General features: G+C 36.0%; 1 protein-coding gene across 16 annotated transcripts in view; it reads right to left on the bottom strand.

Annotated features, from left to right (window-relative positions):
* rbfox3a (RNA binding fox-1 homolog 3a) overlaps window positions 1–19,215 on the bottom strand; it is an 886,893-nt gene that overhangs the window by 831,713 nt on the left and 35,965 nt on the right. The window lies entirely within an intron of this gene.

Below are 19,215 nucleotides of genomic sequence, written 5' to 3'. Positions count from 1 at the left end.
GCGTGTATGTGCAGGTAAGACATGATAAACAGGAGCATGCATAACACAGAGCTTCACAGTAAATACTCCTACGTGCTTCTATTCTAGCACTTACTACAAAAAAAGTAGCCTACAGAGCTAAGGCTTTCTTGGTTGACAGGTGAGAACATCCTTCAGTCAAGGTTATGAGATGGGCTGGGCAGAGCTGAATGAGTTCTCAGTGATCATATACCCTAATTTGAACAAAGCATAATGAGGGGCTGTAATAAAACATCTGTTTTAGCATAGTCGGTGATTAAAACTGACCTTTGAGTAAGACAGGGAAGTGCTTAACGACTGGAGTGGTATGCAAAGTGAAAAATGAATGCATTATCAATGTAATTAATGTCTATGGTGGACCTAAAGGCATTATGCAAATTGCACTGAATCTTAATGCCTTCCACATCAAATGTTCTGTCTACTGATTGCCCACAGACTTTCCTCATGAAGGTTCAGATCAGCATTAACTCCCCAACCTTGCTAAACTTAGTCGTTTCCATCTTGAATACATTCAGAGTTGTTTAAAAGTGGCAGAGAGGTAAATGTCTCTAGCATTTTTTTTTCATAACTTCTCAAAGAAAGATTTGGACGTTTGGTTTAAATTAATCTCTTTTAAGTATTTGTATGCAAATTCTTGTTTCCATTGTAGGGCCTAAAATTGCATTTTTTGACTTGAAATGTTTCTTCGAGAATGCATGTCAGTATACAGCAAGTGTAAAAATCTTCAAATGACAGAAATAGTTCTGTTTGCCAATTGACATAATACAATTACTTATTTCAAGAGTTCGCCCTTAGCTGATGATTGATTATGAAGCGTGTGGCATGCTGTCCCAGGAGAGAGCTCTGAGCTCGTGAGCTTCCCTCCCTTGCAGGGTGAGAGGGGAGTCTGAGTTCAGGTAGGTCTCAAAAACTCCAATGCTTGATATGTACATTATATGAATGCTTAGAGTATGAATACTGGATTCAATGCTTGTCTATAACAAGGAAATGGGAATAGTAGGGGTGGAAGGGGGGATTCTTCAAGACGAAGATGGCTAAGGTAAGATACTCTGGTTATTTATAGTGATTTATAAATCCTCTGATTAGTGAATCATGCCTTAGCTAATGAGGACCAGCGGCTGTCAATCATAAGCTGGTGTTCATCTTGAAATTGGTTTAGAAATAAACGTCACTTAATAGTGTTAAAAAGTGATGATTCTAATCCACCTGTTTATTAAAGGTTGTTGTTTTAGCAATGTGATGACATTTTGCAAAAAACAAGCAGAAAAAAATGTCTTCATAGATTTACTGCATTACAAAGCCAGTGAGAAATTGGCTACAATGGTCTACAAATCAAGTTATGAAAAAAAAACTATTTTTATATAAGATATTGATAAGTATTATCATTATTCTGTGGTGAGTAATGTCACAGAAGCAAGAATTCCTGAATATCAGTGCATATGATTAGAGTGTATTGTAAATGTGATATTGATTTTATACAACAGTTCACAGCATGAAGTTAATAGTGGGGTCAATTTAAGACACGTCTTTTATGTCTTTTTAAAAAAAAAATTGTTAAAATGTTAACAAAACCAGAGCGGAAAATCTGGTCACCATTTTATTCAATGATTCAGGTTGTTTTAAATGAATTGGTTGGATAAATATTTCGGAGAATCACTCATTTAAGGCATAGTTCACACAAAAATAATTTCACTTGACTTCACTAGTCACTGTTTGTGCTTCTTCGGTTGAACACACACACAAATAAAAAGTGTTTTGAAAAGAGTTGGAAACCTGTAACCATTCATTTCTATAGTATATATGTTTACAAATTTATTACATTCTTCAAACTATCTCCTTTTTCTGTTCAACAGAAAAAGGAAACTCATAAAGATTTGGAACTAATACATTTAAATTTTTTGGGTGAACTACTACTCTATATCCCTTTAAGACATTCAACAGTTAAAATGAAATGTGGTATGTTGGACATTTTACACACTCTGCGGTGGCAGCTTTGCTCACGTAGCGGAAAGGGCGAAGCATTCAGGCACTGATATTACAATACTTTATTTATTTTGGATTGTGAAAGCAAAATTCTCCTACGAGAGTGATTATAGCACATCCCGATGGTGAATGCAGTTATACTCATGGCAGGTATTATTTGGTAGTTTGGTCATTTATTCCACTTATTTGGCAACAGTCAATTGTCATCAGGAAAACAATTTGAATTTCAGCTTAGTAAAAAAACATTAGTGTTCCATTTGGAACGACACTAGGGGAGAGCGAGATACAAAGTAACACTCTTTTGGTTTTGGCCAAATAATGAACAAATAAGATAACCCCCCTTTTTTTTTACCAACAACACACAAGCCTCTCCTACAAATAAGCACTGAAAGTATGAATGCCAGATCTATGGTTTCTGTGTGGTATTGCTAAAAGTGCCAGGAGTAAAAGTTACAATAAGCACCACCTGTGGGGCAAGTTGTAACAGACAGAGGATTAGTTGTACACATGCTTAAAAAGGCAGATTTCACCTAATTATTTTAAATCCAGCTTAAATTAAATAGTAGCTACTGTATATTACTTTAGTACAATTTTTTTAATATTTATTCATTTGTCTACCTATTGGATAAACACATTTGGATTTATTTGCATTATTGTTCATTGTTATACAATACATTAATTTGCACTGTTAGAAATAAAATAGATTTTTTTTCTATAAATAATAGTTTCTATTAAAAATATTTTTCATATAAAAGGTTCTCAACTTTACACTCAAAATTCGACAATTGTTTTGTTAGTTTAATTGGTGTCCAACAGTGTGTAGCTTATTTGTAACACACTGTTACAACTAGCCCAGCTGTGTCATGTTTCCCTCAAAACTGGCTAGCAGTCACTGTGTGTTTTACATTTTTCAAAATGGTTTCATCTTGTAGCATAGAAGAAAGAAATTACAGCATATAAGACTTTACGTGCAGATTTTCTTTAAATGAAAAAAAATAAAAAAATCCACTGTAATAAAAAAATACCTTTATGCTGCTTCGCCTGTGTTTCTCATCCAAATTTTGCCTATAATGAAAACGTCTGCCGACACTGTAGTGAAAACCTTGGAAGCATGCCATGGTAAACCCTAAGTAAATGCTTTAAGAATCCATGTTACATTTTATCCTGTGTTACTCCCCTTTATAGACTCCTATTTATATACTGTAAACTGTTGAGTGCATTAGTGAATAGTGTGCCATTAGGGATGCAGCTCGTTTCTTATGCTTTAAGCAGTTTTTCACTTCTCCAAAAAACATTTAACCACTATTTTTGTGTCCACTATCCCCCTTAACATACTGAATATCTGAACTAACACACACACAAACACATTTTTTTTGTAATAACTGAGTCACTTTCATTAAATTCATTTATTGCAGTTTAATTTGCAATAGCAAAAACTAAAATCTGTTTACACTGACATTTTTCTGAAAGTCCACCACTAATATAGGAACAACAGGTGTGCTAGATAGTACATGACTTTTTATGCAGTGGTTTAGTTTACCATATAAACTTCAAGCCAAATTATCATGTTGGTAGAAGTTGTCCCAGGGTTACAGAGTGCGACAACTTCTGTCTAACTACATCAAAAGTATGAATGTGCTAAAAGTGCTTTCCCGTAATGTCTATTTCACATGAGGATGGTGTGACAAAGAGAGTCGGTCCAAAATTGCACCACCAGTCATTTTCATTAACAACCTCGTTTTAATTAAACATTGATTACCTGCTAATTAGTCTAATGATCGTCCCCAGATGAGGGAGACCAGGTACAGAAAGTGACAGAGGAGAAAAATGAAGGATCTGAAGCAAATGAAAATTGTATTTGAGATCCCCGAGGGCTCACTGTTTTGTGATTATTTTTGCTTTTATAAATGAGGCCTTCACCATGCATTTCTCTAATTTATGTTCGTCTGATGGCTCCCATATGACTGATGCATAGAAGATTGAGTATGTGCACATTTTCATCAAATTTGGGAAATTTCCTGCCACTGGAAAGCAATAAATAAATTCAGAAAAAGCCTGTGTCTGGCACACATGCAAATTAATCTCCATTGTGATAACAGAGAAACGCTAGTCGGGGCAAAGCTACTTCGCAGCACCGTAATAGCTCTGCATCGAACATCCCGCAGCAAAATCTCAAAACCAGACCTCTGGATTTATCAGGTACATCCTCCATCTCTTCCACGCAATCAGGCTTCTTCATCACTCCAGGCGACGGTGGTTTGCATTATGCCGTGCACATGGCAATAACAGTGACGGAGAAGGTGTGAGAAAAAACTCCAGTCGCTCTTCATTTCTCATTCTGTCGTGCTCACCTTTACCTATTTATCAGCCGCTGACAACAACATTCCCAAAGTTGTATTGATATCAGAAGCAACTCTGCATCCCTATAAGCGCAGCCTGAACCGTGGCTTGCGTCTACTGTCGAGCGCGGTGTGGGATTCGCTCATAAATAAAATAAATAAATAAGCCTGTGGATGAATAAATAAATGTTTTGCGAAAGCCCCGTGATGAATAATGAATGTGTCATTCTTCGCTCCATTATTCTTGTTTGCTTTGATACAGGCTTTCTTATTTCTCAGTCACAAGAATATTTCATCGCATCAAATACCCCTCCAGTGCTGACTGTCAGCATTAATGCACAAGTGTATGATTTAAATGTTTTATACTCCCTTTGTTCTCTACTATGGTTGATTCATTAGATAACCCACAACTGCCAGACCTTGAAGATGGAGTTCAAATGAACAGCATTAAAAGGAGAACAGCCCGCAAATGAAATGATGCAGTGATTACAGTAAACCGAGCTACTGGTAACTGCACAGGCCATTTATAATAATCATTTAAATTCATGTGGATGGATGGTTTGTGTAAAAATTAAAACACACACACTTATGCTATTGTAATCAGATGTGATTACTTTTGCATCCCATGAAATAAAATAAGACCATTACATTAGCATGTTGGCCACTTTTGTCTATTAATTACAATGAAGGGATTTAAAACTGGTGTCCTTTAAGATGTAGGTTACTTCAATGACTTTATTTGAGGTCTTATGAAGTGAAAAGATTGGTCTGTGAAAGACACTGAATATCAAAGACCCCGTACGACCTCGATGTATTGACAGGAGTAATAGATATTGATTTTTTAAGGCTGTATTTGTTTTTTGCTTTTTTTATGGGACCCACTGACTTGCATGGTATCAATTACCAAGGGTTTGGGGCGGGGGGGGCTTATTTAAATCTATAGGACTTAATCTATTTTAGACAAAGTAAAAAGAAACCTTTTCATTAGCATGCTGGCCAGTTTTCCCCTACAATTATAATGAAAGTGAGTTGAAATTTATCAGCTTCAAAATTCATCCCTCATTTATGAACGAATCCCTCTTTTGAGAATCCTTTCAATTAAATAATTAGGGATGTTCAGAATGATCCATTCATGAAATTACACAAAAGCGCTTCTCAGCGTGCTCAAAAATCCACCACTGATCTGTGCAATCAAGCCAGGTTCATTGAAAATAAGCCTACATTTTAGCATGATGTAAATTACATTGCTCAGGGTACGTTTTGTTGCAAGTTTCAGGCGACAAATCCACTAGAGAGTGCTGTCTACATTTTTGTAAATCTGAAATACATGACTTGGGGTGTGTTTTGTTATAAAATGTCAGAATACACTGTTTTGTGCACATCTGCAAGAAGAGAGGGCTCGCGGATCATACCTAAACCCTACCCTAAATTCAACCAACAGTGTTTTCAAAAGCAAATGTAAGAGAAAGTCGATGTAGCTTGCAGCCATGTGGCATTACCTAGGTTTTACGTAGCCTTTTTTGTAACCTGAGTGCTCTGCATTACAAATACAATGCCGATCAAACTGAGCTACAAAGCAAATTGACAAAGCTGGAAAAAGTTGTCTATATGGAGATAGACAAGTGAAACTAACATATTTGATTACATGTCATAAACACTGTTAAGTTGTCAATATTTATTTGGTGTTGTGCAAAAACAACACAAAACAATCCTTTTTTTTTTTGCAGTTTAACAAAACTGTACAGAAGCACATGTTACAAAAAGAGCCTGTGTTATAAAATACAGTCATTATAATAAGAATCCAAGTGACTGAGAAAAAAAAAGTTTAGCTCGCATTTAAGTTGGTCAAAGAAAGTTAATCTCAGACCAACAGAAAACTGCTTGGTTTAAAAGAAACTTGGTTGTGAGCATCATCCATCGTTATATTATATTAACAAAGAGCAATGATAATTTTTGCACCACAAAATTGCAAAACAACTTTAATATGACCCCATTTTACAGTGCTTTTGCATCATTTTTTCATCCCGTGTTATTGCATGAAAACAATACAAATGTATTCACACACCGGCCACTATAATAGGTTCAACTGTCAAACTGCTTGTTAACGCAAATTTCTAATCAGCCACAGCCTCACCAAAATTGGACAATAGAAGATTGGAAAAACTTTGGCTGATCTGATGAGCCTCGATTTCTGCTGCAACATTCGGATGGTAGGGTCAGAATTTGGAGTCAACAACATTAAAGCATAGATCCAGCCTGCCTTGTATCAACTGTTCAGGCTGCTGGTGGTGGTATAATGGCGGGGGGAATATTTTCTTGCCACACTTTGGGCTAAAAGCACCTTTGGGATGTGGTGGAAGAGGGGATTCACATCATAGATGTGCAGCCGACAAATCAGCAGCAACTGTGTGATGCTATCATGTCAATATGGACCAAAATCTCTGAGGAGTATTTCTAGTACCTTGTTGAATCTATGCTACAAAGGATTAAGGCAGTTCTGAAGGCAAAAGGGGGTCCAACCCAGTATTAGTAAGGTGTACCTAATAAAGTGGCCGTTGAGTGTATATAAACATTTTTGTACATAAAAATAAAAAAAACTCAATGTTATCGATTATAAAGAATCACTCCAAACTGAATGATGCTTAACTGCAAAAAATCAGGGGCTATCAAAATGAATTTGTGTTTAATAAGTACAAAACTGTGACTTGAACCATCATGTCACCCACTGACCCATTAGCTGGCATAATGAGACACCAGCTGATATTAGCAAAGAGCTGCACATCTGATGGTCGGATATGTGTGACTCTTAGTAATGGGAAAAGCTTTTCTCTTCTGAACTAATGCCTTTGCCTGGATCAGAGGTGATTATGAGTTCAGTGGTGCGAACAGCAGTATCAAGATGGGCAATGGAAAGATCGATCTCCGTTTTTTATGGAGTTAATTCAATATGGACTATTTAAAGCGACGGGGCGGAGGGAGAAATGAGATTGTATTTGCTGGGTATGGATTTTTGCCATGTGAAAGCTTTGGGTGCAAAAGGGGGGATGGTTTACAAGTCTTGACACTGTTTAAAAGATCTTCACACGTAGAAGGGTAATCACTGTAAATTACTTTTCATTGATTAGTCAATATTTTCAAAGATCATGTTGCTCTCGTCCTGTTCGAAAGTCTTAACCTATTACTGGTGGAGAAAAGAAACTTGCTTCACGTTCATTCCATAGTCACTTATCAAAGTCTGAAGAGAGCATATGACATTGAAAAAAAAATAAACATGTCTGATACCTAAACCCTAGAAACGCACAACTACAAAATGGTGGTTTTAAAAATGGCAACAAAACAAAATTAAAAACAAAATAATTATTAATAAATTATTAATCATTACTATTAATTAAGCTTTTTTAGCTCACTTATACATATTGTTTACATCTGCCATTAAATGGTACAAAATGATACACACAAAAAAATGTTTCATAATTTGAACAAGAAAAAGATTTATTTTGCTTGAATTTTTGGTATTTATCTTATTTTTTTTTTAAATCTTCACAAATACTTGTCCTCTACAAAATAAACAAATTTATCTACATTAAAAAATGATGTAAAATGGTGTTAATTCAAAGTGGAAATGTGTTGGTAATACATTAAACCAGTAAATTAAAGTTAATTATAGGGTTGGGCGATAAAATCGGTATCGATATTTATTAACCAAATGATAAAAAAAAGTTTGGTATGAAGTTTCGGTATAAAGGCTATAGCTTTATTAAAATGTGGCTGCTGAACGGCACACACGTGATGCGTGCACATTTTCCAGGTACACCTAGTTGACAGACATCTGAGGTTTTTTGAATGCCGCAAGCACGTCGCAATTTATGCAAGTAGAACTAACTAATCTGCTTTACACTTTGTATGGAATATACACATTTCAGTAATAACAACATACTAAGTACCTCAGATAAACACAGGGAATCCAAGCACTGCAGTGCTTTTTTTTTTTTTTTTTTTTTTTGCTTTTCTCCATAAACTTGCACCTGAGCTGCAGCAATGTTTTGTTCGTTTGTCATCCTCTGAGAAAACGGTTGATGATTGTCAACTTACGATAGATGCCATAGAAAATGAAAGAAACCACCCGCTAGCGCTTGTCACTTCAGGTCAGAATAACAACACATGTGAAAATGAGTGCCTTATAGCAGCAGTGAGGAAACTGTAAATAAAAAAGGAAGGATGTAAGGATGTCACCAGAATGGCTTTTTGGTTTCTTTTCTTGTGCATCCCAGCCACCAGCACACCATCTGAAAGATTTTTTTTGTTTTAGCATAGGGGTAATAGTCATTCAACTTCACAATTTGTAATGTTGCAAAATGTATTTGAATAATGATGATTAGTTCCTTTACTTGAAAGCTCAGATTTGATTATCATAATTGGTTTTGTTTAGAGCTTGAGATTTACTGTATCATTATTATTGACACCTTACAAATGTTGATCTATCTTTAGCATTGCACACAGTTTGTAACATTGGCCACACTTTACAATATGCATTTACTAAGATGAACAAACAATGAACAATACATTTACTACTGTATTTGTTCATGTTAATTAACGTTAGTTGATGAAAATACATTAGTTCTTTATTAGTTAATGTTAACTCGTGGTGCATTAACTAATGTTAACAAGCATGGACTTGAATGTTAATAATGCATTAGTAAATGTTCAATTATGATTAATAAATGCTGTACAAGTTTTGTTCATGATTAGTTCATGTTAGTAAATGCATTAACTAATGAACCTTATTGTAAAGTGTTACCGTAACATTTTATTTATCAAGTTTAAAAGTCTCAGTAACACTTATGTTTATTTTAATTTAAAAGGATGAGATTTTGTTTAAATATTTTTGACTTTGTTTTTGACTATTAAAACTATATGTCTTAGTAATGTTTTAAATTAAAACAAAGTGGTTAAAAATCAAAATATTCCTAAATGTATTGTTAAAACATATTCAATAATTATAAGAATGATATGAAACATGGTATCGTGATATGTTTCTTGCAATATGGCCCAGCCCTAGTTTATTATTAAACAAAAAAATGCTTTCATTAATACATAAATATGAACTTTTTAAAAGAATGTTTCTCCATTGTCATGTCTGTATTAAATTAAATGTACAAATGTTATATGCAAGTGGCCATGCAAGATGTCATTAAATTAAAAACATGCATAAAAGATAAAACCAGGTAGTTTGAACCCTGAATGTGGTTAATTTAGTTTTTTTCTTTTTTCAAGTGAGTGTCTTCTGTAACTTATGCTAAACATTTAATAGGTTCACTATGTTCTACAAGATGCACTCTAAAATGTACAAAAAAATTAATTTTACTATTTTAATGCTACAGACACACATTAATAAAGTCCAAAAGAAAGCACAACTAACATTTACTATACAAACAAAACCACTTTGTAAAGACAACCAAGTAAACACCGATGCTCAGTTTTGAGTGATTTTCCCCTTTAAAACCCATTTGACAGGCCTGCTCTAACATACATTATGATATATCTAGAGCTCTCTTGTGCGCTACATCACATGAGCGTCTTCGGCCTGTGTCCCTGGAATGTCATACAGCATGTGACAGATTCAGTGCACAGCATCCTCTCCTCATGCCACGCAGGGGTCACATGCTCCCTCTGCCCCATCATAAACACGAAAGATGATTGATAAACACAACGCTATGCTGCCAGCAGTCTGCAACGCACCGCCTTCCACCGTCAGACTCATTTGTATTCATATTATGTAGATTAGTACTCTGAAGTCCTTTAAATACAAGAAGAAACCCCTGGAAAATTCCTTAACCTTCCATGTAAAAGTCCATGACCCGTATCGATTCAAATCGACTACATAAAAGTAAATATGAATCACTTGGCCGAGCGCTGAACCCTCTTTTGCACCAAGAAGGCGCTTTTGATTTGCGGCTATTTATCTTAATGAGTGCTGTTACTCTGTGAAGGGAGCTCAAGTGAAGGCTTGCAGTCATAGAGATACAGTGAATCCATCACTGTCAGACGGACGGGATCCTTACAGCAGACGGACAGTCTTTGAGTGATGCCGGGCCAGTGGGAAGAGGCCCGGGAGTGCTAGAAGCCCAAAGCTTGTTAACAACCGAGAGCAAGAACTGGCAGGACCTTCTCTACCAGACCTTTCGCCCCCATGCCGCTTCAATACAACTCTGGCTAAAACCTGTCACACCGTTTGTTGTCATGCGAGCAGATTTGTCTCTTCATCACAGTGATGTCATGCTGTTCCATTAACTAATAGCTTGGGTCTAGATGGCAGGTCTCTCAGAACAAAGTGCCAAGCTCTGCGAGACTATTTCTGGCATCGTGCCACGGTGATGCAACAATAACGAAGACTATAACGCTGTTCGAAGCTTACTAGAAAAAAGAAAAGAAAAACTAAATGTTTTATTCAGATTTTCCAAGTTGCTATGTTGAAGTTTAGAAGACATACTGCAAAAAAAAAAAAAAGAATAGAGTAAGTTTCTACCAAACCTCGCTTCCTTATTAAAAAAAAATAAAAACAGCTTTTTGATTAAAACAGCAGGCGATAACAGTGCAAAACAAATATGCATATATTTTCACAGAATTTCTTGGAACACCAATGGATTCAAAGTCAATGGAAAGCTGCCCTTTTTCTCTCTGTGGAACTTTTTAATAGTTTGAGGAATCCGTGGGCTCAAAAATAAGACAAATAATTAAATATACTGATAAACACAAAATAAACAACATTTGTCTGAAATGAGCTAGAATGAAGAAGACCGTTTGGTAAAAAGAGCAGTTGGTGTGCTCCACTTTCAAGTCTGCAATATTCGGAAATGCACAGCATTTCTTTCTATGAAAAACTAATTGAATTTAGAGACAGAAGGTTTTTTTTTTAAGTCTAATAATATTTGTGTATAATTTAAAAAGACATTTTAAGAATACCAAGAAAACCATAAGGAATACTTAAGGGAGCAAAAGCTCAAAACGCAATTAAAAACATATTAAAGTTATATTACAGTATTCAATTTTAAGACAGCCTTAAAAAAAAAAAAAAAGCAAGATTTAAAGATTGCCTAGCATTTGGTGAACAGAAAAAAAGCCATCAACTTTGTTTCACAGCTGCAGAAAGGAGAATCAATCACAGGTGCCAGGATCATTTCAACCTGAGCTCTTTTTCACGCTGAACAAATGTCTCTTGAGTGCACACATGAAGGATGCTTAAAAGTCCAAAGTGAAGCTCATTTATTCGCAGATCAGACATGGAAACGGAATTATGGATGCCTGTTTATTTAAACTGACCCATGTGTAAGAAGTGAAAGATGGACTGATATGGCTATCAATAACGTGCCAGAAACAATTTTGCTGGTTACACTGACAGCCAAGAAAACCAGTCAGTTTATGTAACTGAGCTGTCTTTTTTGATAACTCCCACCACCCAAAATAAAACTAAAGGTGCACTGGGTTTTTTCCTCATTAAAAAGTTCTACACTCAAATGAGATGAGCACTGCATTCGTGTAAGTGGCCTAATAACTATTTTAGAGCAGACTCTTTCTTCCACCATGTAGAAATCTTATAAACAGGCATTTCTTTTCAAATTGCAAAGAGGGGACAAAAAGAAAAACCAAACAAGTTGTGATGTCACAAAAACATTGTAAGTACAGGAATAAAAAAATAATAATAATAAAATAAAAGAGTGAAATATGGTGGTGTGTAAATAATCCCAAAGACTATTGAACACACAAGATATGGTCACCCGTATAGTTTTAAATGGGGAAAACTGTAACGGCCAATATGCACAATAAAGCCCCTCATTGATCGCTTTAGACTGACGTTTCTCAGGGGGAAATGCTTAGACCAGACGTGTGCATTCACGACAGTTCGGTGGTCAACAAACGCACTTAAATCTCAGCCAATACTTGCTTCACAGACATGAGAAATATATCCAAATAAGGCTTTAAATCTGTACTTCTAAATGAACCAAGTGCACTTGAAAACAAAAGTTTTTTTGGTTTTGTAATTTGTATGAAACGAACGCGAGGTACAGTCCATCCTGTCCAATGCACAGCAATTACTCAAACACCCACAAACTTGTAAACAAAGAGCCACTGTCATTTCTGGAGGAGAGTCGCCATTAAGACAAAGTTGTGGATTACGTCAGAAGACCAGCGCGATCAGACGAAGCATTATACAAAAGATGATAATGTGTAAAATGGCCATAAATTAGGGTTGGTGTTGTGCTCTTGTTCCTTTTGAGTGTACATGAGCAGTAGCTCGAGCAATCTAAAAATATGATGATTTTGTTTGATAAACACTTTTAAAAATAAATCTTATGAGACAGTTCTTGTTCAATTTTTTTGGTGATTCCAAATATGAAATGTAAACATAGCTTGGCAATCTGTTTAGGAGATTTTGATGTTTTCAGACAAAATGCACAAGCAAATGATGGCTGCCGAGTGAAATGACTTAGCTTAAAGGTGCTGTGTGTAAGTTTTTGACTCTTCTAAATCATAAAAATACCATAATATGTTTGCAGATATTTAAGAAACAAGCTGAGATATTCAGATATTCTGCTATGAAAATGTGTTTTCCGTGCCGGAACGTCTGTCTTTGTTTCGATTGTTTTAACCTGCTTATGCCAGCTTAGCCAATTACATTTTAACCACCCAGGATGCGTTGGTGGAAAACCACGTAATTCATTAACTCATTCAGAAAGGCTCTCAAAGCATGCACCCATGACTGAAATGTGACCTCCAATGGACTGTAACAGCCTCTAAAATGAGAAGCAGATACAGAGTAAAATTTTGGGTATCAAAATTTGGTTACCGAACGAAAATGACTTTTTTAATACTCGATAGTATCGAGACGATTCGGTCGGTGCTTAAAAAGTATCGAACTTGATACAAAGCCCTACACATGAGGTTATTAATTAGCAAATAAAATAAATATTACGAGCGTAAACATAAGGTGAGCAGGTTTCATTGTAACCCCGTGTCCTAACAAGACGCTGCAAGATGATATTTGCAGTGATAAACGATTTGGCTGTTTGCACCAGACGTAACACGACAGAAGTTTAAATACAGCCATTGAGAAGCACAGATTATGCACTTTATTTCCAAGACCTAAGGTAAACTATCTGCTGCTGCTTTCAGTAGTATGGCAATAAATGTCATGTAGAATGGCATTCAAACTCACATTATTTGCATTTAATGTTAACACTCAATAAAAAACATGAGGTGTACCTGAGGTGATCACTGTTCAAGGAGCTAGTTAGAACAAAAACTCATTTTAAATTGAGAATATTCCTTCGACCGCGTGCTGTTGCTTTATTTTAAAACATGACTTGAATCAGCCTTTGATCGTCAGAGTTGCTCCTCAATCTGGCAACCTGCACTTGCATTTGTTTTGATCAAGTAATGTAATACCTAGTTCAATCAATGGGTGTCAAACTTACAAACTGCACCTTTAAAGGGACTTTGATAAACCTCAGAGACTTAAAAAATTAATAATGCAGACAAAAAATAAATTATAAACTGAATCTGTTTTGGCTAAAATTGAAAAACGTAATATAAAAGTATGCCTAAATTAAAATATATAAAATGTGATTTTACTTGAAAATACAGAGACAAATATATTGATAGGATAAGCTATCCATCTCAAAACACTATGTGAAGCTACACCAAATTATTAAACTGACCACTGATTAAAATTAAGATCACTGCAAAAATTAAATCAATCACTCATTTTCATTATGTTTCATAATTATTGTTGCAGTCAAATTGCCATATTATTACCAATACTTCCAACACGTTTACCCTTTTTTCTATAAAAAAAAAAATAAAAAAATAAAAATTTAACTTAATATATAAAAGAGAAAATGGAAAAAAAAATTAAGAAGAACCAATGTGCTAATATCAAAGACAATTATGCTTAATCAAGAGAAGCGGAAACTGTAATTATGTTGGACAGGATAATTGAGCAGCCCTATGACAAGAAGTGTCCAAAAATAAATTGAAATATAATTATTATCTCATGACGACATGGTGGTGCAGTAGCCAGTTTTATCACCTCACAGCAAGAAGGTCGCTGGTTCGAGCCTCCGGGTGCTCTGGTTTCCCCCACAAGTCCAAACACATGCATTACAGGCGAATTGGGTAAGCTAAAATTGTCCGTAGTGTATGTGTTTGAATGAGAGTGTATGGATGTTTCCCAGAGATAGCTTGTGGCTGGAAGGGCATCGGCTGCATAAAACATATGTTGGATAAGTTGGCGGTTCATTCCGCTGTGGCGACCCCCGATTAATTAAGTGAACAAGCTGAAAACAAAATGAATGAACTATCTCATTTTATAATGATTTATGAGAACAATTATTCTCACTGGCCATTGTTTTGGAGCTACAGTGTAATTTAATACTGTTCCAGTATAAAGATTTTCACCATCAAATTCGTTAATTTACAAAATTAAATTCATGGATTAGCAACAGAATAGCATGCACACCTCCTTTACACTAGAAATCTTATTCCACAAGCTTTAAAATTAAAGTCATGAATCGGCAACAGAATAGCATGCATGCTTCCTTTACCTTAGAAATCTCATTTCACAAGCTATGTCAAGAAGCAGTAGGGATATACATTTATACAACTCCTACAGAATCAATAGAACTAATTCAGACAGATTCCACCAACAGCTTTGTGAGGACTGAATACAAGAACGTCCACAGCGAAAATATATAATATAAAAAAAAGAATAAAAAGACAAACAGCTCTGCTGTGTGACAGGGACAGCAAATCCACTCGGACACACAAAAGTCAGGGAAACAAACAAACACTTTAAAACGACGGGATGTTGAAGAGGGAAGCAAACATCTACTGCAGAGGTTTAACCTTATCACAATGTATTATTATAGTAAATGGAAGGACAGTACAATGGGCTTACATCCCGTTTCCCTCAGCACTCCGGCCAATCAGTTAGCGCTTAAGAAAAGAACAGTTTGAGACACCTGATTAATCTTTTCCTTCCATTCGCAAAACCAAGTGACCCTGCAAGGTCACCGGACAAATGTGCCCGAAACAGAGCTGGGACTCCCATTGGAGGTTTCAAACACTTTTCAAATTGGAGTCCGGCACTGCGTTGACACACTGCTTCATCCCAATGACGCCCAGAATGTCTATTATTGGTGGCCTGGCCGTTAAATGAGCGGAAGGTGGATGACCTCTGTGATCTAATAAGCTGGTGTCACAGTTAAAAAGTCTAGTGTGGCCAGGCTCAGGGCCAGACGCTTCCCTGAAGGACAGTTACACAGTAATTTGATGCATCGTCTGCCTCTGGTCCTGGTCAATCAACCAGACTGGAGATGCAGTTGGAGATATCCTATAGAGGATTGAGCCTTGGAAAAAAAAAAAAAAAACGATCGCTTGCAGACCAATACAAGCAGGAGTGCTTTGAAGCAAGTTTTTTTCCCCACAGATTGACCTGCTAAAATAATGCTGCAAAGATTAAGTACAGTATGCTTGATATTCTCAACGGCACCTAAGCATTTGTATTCTCAACTTCCTTCTGAAGCAATCAACGCAACAATTTCATTGCATTTTAATGTTTCTTTTGATAAAGTATCTGCTATTGAAGCTAATGTAAACAAAGGTCTGTTTTTTCCCCTCAAAGTTATTTCGATCAGCTTTATATCTGACGCAGAGCGTTCTGATTCACATGCAACAAAGGCAAGCACTCAGTGTACAGAACTGCACATTGGCACATCCCTGTCCTCTATTTACCCAGACAAAAAGCTGATGTTTTAAAGTGATACCCAAAGAACACTGTCTTTTGTTGTCATCAAGAAAAATGATGCCTGCATGTGAAAATTCCACAGAGGCTTATTCATATCTCGCAGAGCTAGCGCTACTGCACAATAAACGTTTATTAATAACTTCAGAGGGCTCTGCAGTGACGACTTTTAAACTCCTTGAAGACGTTCTTTTTCTTTTTTTTTTAATGAAAATTGAAAAACAGTTGATATTTCTCGTAAATCTACATGTACAGTGCACTTATTTGAAAAGTTCAAATGCATATTATACATGAACAGTGGAACTTGAAATTTAAGCAACAGGTTTGGAAGTTTCCAGGTGAGGACAGGAAGACAGTCTAAAGTAAGAAAAAGAAGATCTTACTAGATACATTTTAAAGAAGAAAGCTATACGGATGATTTGTACTGTATCACGTCAAATATAAGTAAGGTTAAAATCTGCAGTAATTTCATGCAATTTGTATTTTAACAAAATGTCGAGATGCCCTGGGAAAGTATCCATAAATGTTTCTCGGTTCTGAATCTAAAGCACTCAATTCAATTTAAACTCTGTTTCATGAAGGTCTAGCACTATATATTCAACTTAGTGTATTTTCTGCTAGAATGAATCAAAAGAAATTCCCTTATATCCATTTGCGTTTCTATTTCTTTTTTTCCAGCCCTGACATTAATGCAATAAATGAGGTCATAAATAGGGATGCAACGATTACAGATTTAGGTTGTATGATTATAGTCTGAAGAATAATCACAGTTTCACAGTTATTACAATTGTTATGCATTAATTAATTTAGAAACACTACTAGTTTAGAAAAATCAAATGAAAACTCTTTATATTTAAAGTGTTATTTATTTCTGCTCTGTAAGCAAATAATGCAGCACATAATAATAATAAAAAGACTAATTTTTTTTGGAATTTAAACATAAGTAATAATTTTACACTGAAAATAAATGCCAGAACAATAAATGAATGAATGAATGAATTAGTAAATGTAAATCTAAGCTACATATTAGGTGAGAATTTCCCTTTTAAACTAATGAAGCTAATCGGTGCTTTTTGTCAGGTGACCCGTGGTGTGCTTGCGGCATTCTTTCAACTATGTGTGCCTGGAAAGCATGAGCGCGTCGCAAGTCATGTGACAAGAACTGACCAATATGCACATACAAGCCATGCGCCTCCATTGGAAATAGGGAATTTGCGTGCGCAAAAGAAATGTGAATGTCCCTTAGTTAATAGCTTCAGCCATAGTTAAAATCAGCCTTTAATCCAGTTTGTGCATATTAATCTTGATGTACAAGTTCGGACCTTTAAACTAGTGCACAGTTGACATAACTTTGTTTAGTTGCAGCAGTTTTGTTCCATGAAGGAAACTTTCCAATTACTTATGATAACTTATACTCCCCATAATCTCTGCACTATTTAATATTTGCACATTTAAAAATTGCACATATTCATCGCACTACATTGCACTAATATATTTTGAATTGTATATACCCACTGTACATATACATTTGTAATTATTTTCATACTGTATCTATCTGTATACCTTTGATTAATAATAGCAACCTGTACATTGATTTATCTATTGCAAATCTTTTTTCATAGCTTTTAAAATCTGTGTATAATGTTCATAGTACATCCATCTGAGAATATTACCATAATTTTTCTATAAATGCACTTTACAACTTATACCTGTATCCTGCACTTGCTGCTACTGTATTGGACTCCTGGTTCGACCTAAACTGCACTTCGATGCCTTGTACTTGTACTGCAACTTATTTTTAAATATTGTCCTTTCATTCATTCATTCACTTTCCTTTCGGCTTAGTCCCTTTATTAATCCGGGGTCGCCCCAGTGGAATGAACCACCAACTTATCCAGCATATGTTTTACGCAGCCAAACATCCATACACTCATTCACACACCTACACTACAGACAATTTAGCGTACCCAATTCTCCTATAGAGCATATTTTTGGACTTTTTGGTGAAACCGGAGCACCCGAAGGAAGCCCACGCAAACACAGAGAGAACATGCAAACTCCAAACAGAAATGCCAACAGACCCAGCAGAGGCTCGGACCAGTGACTTTCTTGGTGTGAGGCGGCAAAGCTACCCACTGTGCCACCGTGATGCCAAAATATGTTCCTCAAGGTTTTAAAAAAAGTTTCTGTGGCAAAAGGCCCTATATTAATGAAGAAAATAGAAGTGATCTCAGACTTCTATTTTAGTTGCACATTTTCAGTGCAACTTGTGGCTTTTAGTTTTTGTTCATGTGATGTTTTTAAGAGTCTTTCTTTAATTAACTTTATTTTTTCATAACTTTTCAAAACAAGCTCCTTAGATGTAAAAACAATAATTTTCCATCCTCAAATTCACTACGCCTATGAAAACGCTCTGTTTGAATTGGCATTCCCTCTGGCTGAAACTGGAGAAAATGCCCGCTGCTGTGATTGGCAGTTTTACAGCACTGTATAAAAAAACACATCACACGCTATCATGCCATGCAAGAAAATAAAGTTCCTCAAATATTCCTATGGTTTCAAATCTTTTTCAAAGGTTGACCAGGTGCACGTGTGTCCTCAGGTGTTCAAACAAAACCTAAACCTGGTTCTCTGTTCGCCTTTCTGCTTTACATACCATTTAACACTGCATGACTTTCACTATGACTAAAGACATTGCATGATGCCAGATTCATGATGCACGGTGCCACATTCACCCTTAGGACAGAAAGGAAAGAAGTTAAGTATGAAGGGCAGAGCGTGAGGGGACGCAGTGCGGCTGGGGGTGGTGGAATCTACTGATTAAAAAGAAGAAAAAAAAAACTGACTTTGGCTAGAGGTCACTTTTAGATCGCCCCAAGCAATTGTTCCAAAAGCTGTGTTTTTTCCTCTAAAAACACCCTTGAGATGAGCACTGGAAAGGTTAGGGTGTTAAAACGGCCAGTATTAATGGCAACTCGGCGAAACTAAAACAGATTCTCAGGGTTACAACCTCCCTCAGTGGTCGTGGAGTGGAATGCTTGAGTGAAATGTGGGACTTCGGCCTGCTGTCTCTTC

This window comes from Danio rerio, chromosome 12 (genome assembly GCF_052040795.2).
Source record: "Danio rerio strain M-AB ecotype USA chromosome 12, GRCz13ab, whole genome shotgun sequence".
NCBI lineage: Eukaryota > Metazoa > Chordata > Actinopteri > Cypriniformes > Danionidae > Danio > Danio rerio.
The sequence above is the reverse complement of the archived record's forward strand: the minus strand, read 5'-3'. Positions and strand labels throughout refer to the sequence as shown.